Raw genomic sequence first — 6,478 nt, 5'->3', positions numbered from 1 at the left:
TCTGTGCGAGGGAAGGGGGGCGGGACGTGTGATGAAGGGCCCGGACCCGAGCGTTTGGGGTGAATGGAGGTGGAGGAGGCGGCGAGCGCTTGCGGGCAGGGCCGGGGGGTGGCACCGGCGGCGAGAGGGAGGGAGAGAGTGAGCAGAGCGCAGGGGTGAGGATTTTCAAGGGGCTGAGCGGTGCGGGCGGCTCCAGGAGAAAGGCGGGTGAGTGCGAGGGGAGCGCGGGGGCGGGGACAATAGGAAGAAGGGCTGGATAGCTTGAGTGGTGGGAACAATGGGGTGGGGGATCGGGGGCTGAGGCCAAGCAGGGCAGGAGGGAGGGCAAGGGGATGAGGGCTGATGTAACGGGAAAGCGAGATGTGGAATTGGGGTATGATGGGACAGTTGGGGAGTCCAGCAGGCGGGAGGGGTATAGGAAGGGTGGTGGTGAGGGGAGACGTTGGGGTAATAATACGGGGCAGGTGTTGGAAAGATAGGATAATTCAAAGTACGAGAAGAGGAGGTGGGGAGAGTTTGGGGTGACAGGATGGGGGCAGGGGTAGAGGAGATGCGATCGGGGTGAGGAGCCAGTTAGGGAGGACGAAGAAGGTGGAAGGGGCTGGGCAGCAGAACTGTCGCGTCTGTATTGGGTCCGGCTTGGGGTTTGAGGGAGGTGCTCTCCCCTAAACCCGCAATCAAACCGGAGCCCTAGGAGGAGGGAGCCCACAGCTCCGAGGTGCTGGGCGAGGAGGGGGCGGGGCTGAAGTAGGGGGTGGGGAGGTGTCCCGAGGTTGGCGCTGGCCGCGGTTTCCCCAGAGCGGCGGGAAGCGAGGTCAGAGCTGGCGCGGGCTCAGGCTGCGGGGTAGGAGGCGGGGCAGGGTGCAGGTTGCGGGTTTTCCGCAGAGGTAGCCGGGGGAGCAGACCCTGGAGGCCGGATGGGGTATTTGCGCAGGGGAGGTGTTGGGGTCTCTGGCAGTCCGTGTGTTTGGCAGAGTCTGTGACGCAGTTGTGTAATTTCTGGCCGGCAAGTGTGGAGGCTGGTGGTTCGGAGTCCGCTTCGCTGAGGGGAGGGCAGGTCCAGAGGCCCTACTCATTGCCTAAGGGGAGAGACCTCTCCCGCGAGCGCGAGGAGGGCGCTTTAGGGGTTTCCTTTAGCATCTAGCTCTGGTCGCTGGGTGTGAAGGGGAAAGGCAGACCCGCGGAATCCTGGGACTTGTAGTCCGGGCTGCGCCGGGCTCCGGTTGGGCTGGGTGCACGTGGGTAACTGTGGAAACGAGTCCCAGAATGCAGCGCGCTTCTCGCAACCTTCTCTGCTAACTTGTGCTTTATTCCCTGACTATGCGGAGCGCGATCCCTGTAGGCGCTTCTGTCCCGTGGGACTGGAGCAGTTCAGTAGACCTGCCTGTAGTGGGGTGGGGGGCGGAAGAACCCAAGCTCAGGCTCTGTCCTTTCACTCTTGAGTTCTTGATCTCCGAGTTAATTCCTCTGCGTTTAATGAACTAATTTGAGGAATAAATACTTAAGTCTTGAGCCATGTTGCACATAGATTGTGGAGACACAGTCAAAGTGCAGAACAATCTCACGCAGCGTTTGTTAATTGCCTTGGAGATTCTGACTTGTAGCGACCCCATGAGTACTCCATAGGGCTGTGACCTTTCAGAATCAGATCACCAAGCCTGTCTTCTGAGGCTCCTCTGGGTGTGTTAGGACCACCAACTTTTCCGCTGATAGTTGGGGTCTTAACCATTTTCGACACCCAGCTGCCAAAGCAGCATTTAGGATATTGCATTTGTTGTAGCATTGGGTGTATACAGAACACGTGGTTAAAGGTTCAGTCTTAAATAAATCTGGAAAGAAAGTGGAGACAAAAGTAATGCTTGCAAAGATAATATAAACTGATGGTGCAGTGGTTAAGATGTTCGGCTGCTAAGGAAAAGATCTGCAGTTCAAACCCACCAGCTGATCTTCGGGAGAAAGAGGAGGGAGTCTGCTTCTAAAGATTTACAGCCTTAGAAACCTTGTGGGTGTAGCTATGAGTTGGATTCCACTCAATGGCAGTGGGTTTGGTTTTGGTTTGGAATGCGTCTGTATTTTTTGTGCGGTTTGGATTGTCTAAGGATAAAGGGACTTAAAAAAAGGTTTGAAGTGTGTGATGAAGGCGTTTTACTGGTAATTGGGGTGGAAATTTGCTCTATTTATAAACCCAGCATAAAAAATGTGGGAGTGAGTGGAAGGAGTATATGGTATTTTCAGTGAAACATGGAAGTAAATGAAACTAAAGGAAGGCAAACTATATAAAAAGTAGAGATTTTTGTTTTGTTATTAGCTGCAGTCTGTAATTCTCTGTGCCTCTTTAATGTTATTGTTATGTGCCATTGAGTCGGACCGACTCATAGCGACCCTTCCTTGGGTTTCTGAGGCAGTATCAGTACAGAAGAAGATTGCTCAATCTTCCCTCTGAGGAGTGGCTGGTGGGTTTGAACCACCAGCCTTCTGGTTAGCAGCAAGTACCTTAGGCACTACGCTACCAGAGCTCCTTCTTTAATGTTAGAAAACCAAAAAAAAAAAAAAAAAAAACCTCATTGCCATCCAGTGGATTCTGACTCAGGGATCCCCTCTGGGTTTCGGAGGTGGTAAATCTTTATGGAAGTAGCTCAGACTCCCCAAAACATCACATCCATCCCTTTCTGTTAATCAAACGTCCTTTTCCTTCACCAAACGAGATGACTCAGACATCTGTAATGCAGAAGGCCATGAGATTGGTTTCATGCGATACATGAGGAATTATGAAGCTGTTAGTGGCATAATCCCTCCCTTAAGGAATATTACAATGACCCTAATGATAAAAATGTTTACCAAGAGCTAACGTTTGGAAACCTACTGGGTATGATTACAATGTGCTCAACTTGAGGAGCTCTGGTAGCATAGTGCCTAAGGCACTTGACTGCTAACCAGAAGGCTGGTGGTTCAAATCCACCAGCCACTCCTCTACCAGCCACTCCTCAGAAGGAAGGTTGGGCAATCTACTTCTGTAGTGATACTGCCTTGGAAACCCAAGGAAGAGTTCGCTATGAGTTGGATCCGACTGGACGTCAGTGAGAGTGAGTGCATTTAAATGAGTGTTATTTATACTTTGCTTAGAATTTCTGAATATTTTATATTGGGAAGGATTTTTAGATTATCTTCTCTATAACGCTGCCAGAAAAATTCTCCCATGACTTTTTTACCTAGAAGCCTTCTGTATACCTATTGACTGCTAATCTGAAGGTTCGTGGTCCAAACCCACCAGCCACTCCACAGAAGGAAGACTGGGTCATCTACTTCCGTAAAGATTTACTTCCTTGGGAACCCAAAAGGGGGTCGCTCCAAGTCTGAATGCACTCGATGGCAGTGAGTTTGGTTTTTGGTTTGGTATCCTTCTCTCTGTCGTTGTCTCCAAAGAGTATCCCTGCTTAGCACTTGATCAGGATTATTTCACACATTATCATTTTCTCCTTTTTGTGTTTTTTATCTTTGGCTGCTCCCAGGAACTCTTATTAGCTTATTGCCTTCTTCCTTTTTATAAATATGTTTGTATTATTCTCATCTCAATAATAAAAATAATAATCATCATGCTGAGAGGTATAAAAACCTACCTATAAGAAACTGACCTCATTTCTTTTGTATATTTTGGATGCCTTTGGCCAAGTGACAGTATTCAACTAAAATGGTTTAAGTAATTGTTGTTTTGCTGTTGAGTTGATTTGGAGTCAGAGTGATCCTATATGATAGAGAAGAATTACCCCATAGAGTTTCCTGGGCTGTAATCTTTACTGGAGCAGATCACTAGATCTTTTCTCCTGTGGAGCAGCTGGTGGGTTTGAACCATCTACTTTTGGTTCGCAGCCGAGCATTTAACCATTGTGCCACCAAGACTCCTTGGTTTAAATATGAGGGCTTATTTTTGCCCAATAGCAAGAAATATAGAGATAGGTGTGTCTAACGTGGTGCAGTGGCTTAATTAGGAGATTAAAGACAGGTTTTTTGTATTGTTTTCTCAATATATTGGCTTTTGATCCTCAGGCCTGTTGCCTCATGTTTGCATTATGGTGGCTGCAGCACCAGACATCATGCTAATGTAAGAAAGCAGGCAGAGGAAGAGGCTTAGTTCCTTGCAGCTCCCTCTTTTCCAGAGGGTTGTGGGAAGGGAGCCTTTTCCAGACCCTTACTTTGGAGACCTCTCCTTCAGTCTCAGTGGGTAGAACTGATCTCCTGCCACCACTAGCTGTGAGGGAGATTGAAAAAGTGAAAGTCTGGCATTTTTCAGCCACTGTTGTGGAATGTGGCGTTTCCTAGAATGGAAGAAGAAAGGCAGGGGGTATTTCTGGGTGGGCAACCCACAGGATATATCCTCTGCCTTGCTACTGTAGCTGTCCCGGTCCCAACCTTTTTATCTATTGATGTGTTTTCCCACTTTGTTCTCAAAGAATCGTGAGTACCAAGTATATGATAGAGGGTCAGTGAAAAAGAGGAAGACTCAGTGAGGTGGATTGACATAGTGGCTACAACAGTGGGCTCAAACATCGCAGCAGTTTGAGGGGTGCAGGACAGGGCAGTGTTTTTGTTCTAGTGTACTTCTAGTGTACACAGGGTTGGTATGAGTCAGAACAAACTTGATGGCAGCCAACAACAACAACTAAGTGTAGAAATGATGTATGTTTTATTATATAGGAAAAGAATTTGTAGACCAGGTGCACAGAAATGATTGCTATGTATTAGAAATGTTAGAAATATTTGGCTCTAGAAGCTTCCTAGTAGCAAAAACAAAAAGGAAGATGAAAACAATTAGTTTGATTCATTTGGTTAATGAAGCTGAAGTTTTTCTAATGATTTATGTTGAAATCTTAGGCATTTCTCATCTTCTCTTTCCCAGGTCACCAGTGAGAGGCAGCAGCTGCAGCTCTCCCTGTTTGACCTCACTTTCCTGTACCTATTGCCATATCCTTGGTCTGCTCCAAGGACCTCTGGTCACACAATGGTTAAGAGCTTGATTGCTTCCCAAAGGGTCAGCGATTTGAACCCATCAGCTGCTCTGCAGCAGAAAAGATCTGGTGATCTGCTCCTGTAAAGATTCTAGCCTAGGAAACCCTATAGAGCAGTTCTACTCTGTCATATAAGGTCACTATGAGTTGGAATCAACTTTGACAACTTGTATTGTTGTAATAACCAGTAATTCTTTTGCCCATCTTAACTGGCTCTAACTTTGCCCTCTCTATCACCAGTTGAATATTCACCCAAAGACCTTGAGGGCTCCCAGTTGCTTATAAGTATAGACTCCTCAAGATCTACAGTTGAACAGATTCTGAAGTATCAGTTGATTTTCTTCTCCTTGGAATGCTACCTCCTCCCCCACTGCCCTCAGTTCTGTTTCTGTAGAATTTTTCTTCATTGTGTTCCCTCTTCAGCAGACCCTGTCTCCCTCCATTGAAGCTTCCCAGTACTTCCTACTTATCTTACTCAGTTTTATCTCTTTTAATAATACTCCAAACCACTTGCTGTCAGGTTGTCTCTGGCTCACGATGACTGTATATGTGTCGGTAGAACTATGCCCCATAGGGTTTTTAGTGACTGATTTTTTGAAAGGATATCACCAGGCCTTTCTTCCAAGACTCTTCTGAGTGGACTTGAACTAACAGTTTTTCAGTTAGCAGTGAATGACATTAACTGATTGCACCATTCAGGGACTCCTGTTTAATAATAACTGCTTGTTTACTTATTTACTGCCTCCCCAATTAGATTATAACCCCTTGAGAGCTGGACCACATCCTCCTTAGTATCTACTTTAGAGTTCAGCTTGATCCCTTACTTAGATCCTGAAATACATACTGAATTGACTGTAAATTGTCAACTTTTAATTATTGATTATCTGGAAAATATTAATTCTTCCTCCTGCTATCCAGCATGCATCTGAGTCCACCTTCTATTATCTTATTCAATGAGTGCAAACTTTGGTTTATTTAGGCTCTACCTTTTTAATTTTTTTGGACAAAGGCATATGTAGACTAATTTAATAGTGATTCTTTTTAAATTCATGCAGATACCAGTTTTGAAGAATGTATGTAGTGTGGAGAATTTCTCAAGGAGAGGGTAAAATGCTGGTGATATGCTCAGGAAACAGAGGAGTATATTAGTGAATGTGCCCATGTCATTTCAGAGCTGCTGTGTATGGAGATGGTTAAGGCAGGGGCTGACAGGCCTGATGTTAAGGGGGCCTGCAGTGTTCGTGTTTTTTTTTTTTTTTTGCTGTTTCTTGAACTAATTCTAGTCCTAAGGATTGATTTCTTCACATTAACAATACATTAGGAAAAAAAAATCCACAACTTATTTCCATCAAGCTGATTTTAACTCATGGTGACTCTTTGTTGTTGTTGTTGTTGTTTGCCGTCGAGTCAGCCCCGACTCATAGCGACCCCTCCTTGGGTTTCCGAGGCAATCCTATATAGAGTGGGAGGAAAAA

The sequence above is a fragment of the Orycteropus afer genome, unplaced genomic scaffold (genome assembly GCF_000298275.1).
Source record: "Orycteropus afer afer isolate SDZICR_OR568_19922 unplaced genomic scaffold, OryAfe1.0 scaffold00532, whole genome shotgun sequence".
NCBI lineage: Eukaryota > Metazoa > Chordata > Mammalia > Tubulidentata > Orycteropodidae > Orycteropus > Orycteropus afer.
This window is presented reverse-complemented; position numbering follows the sequence as displayed.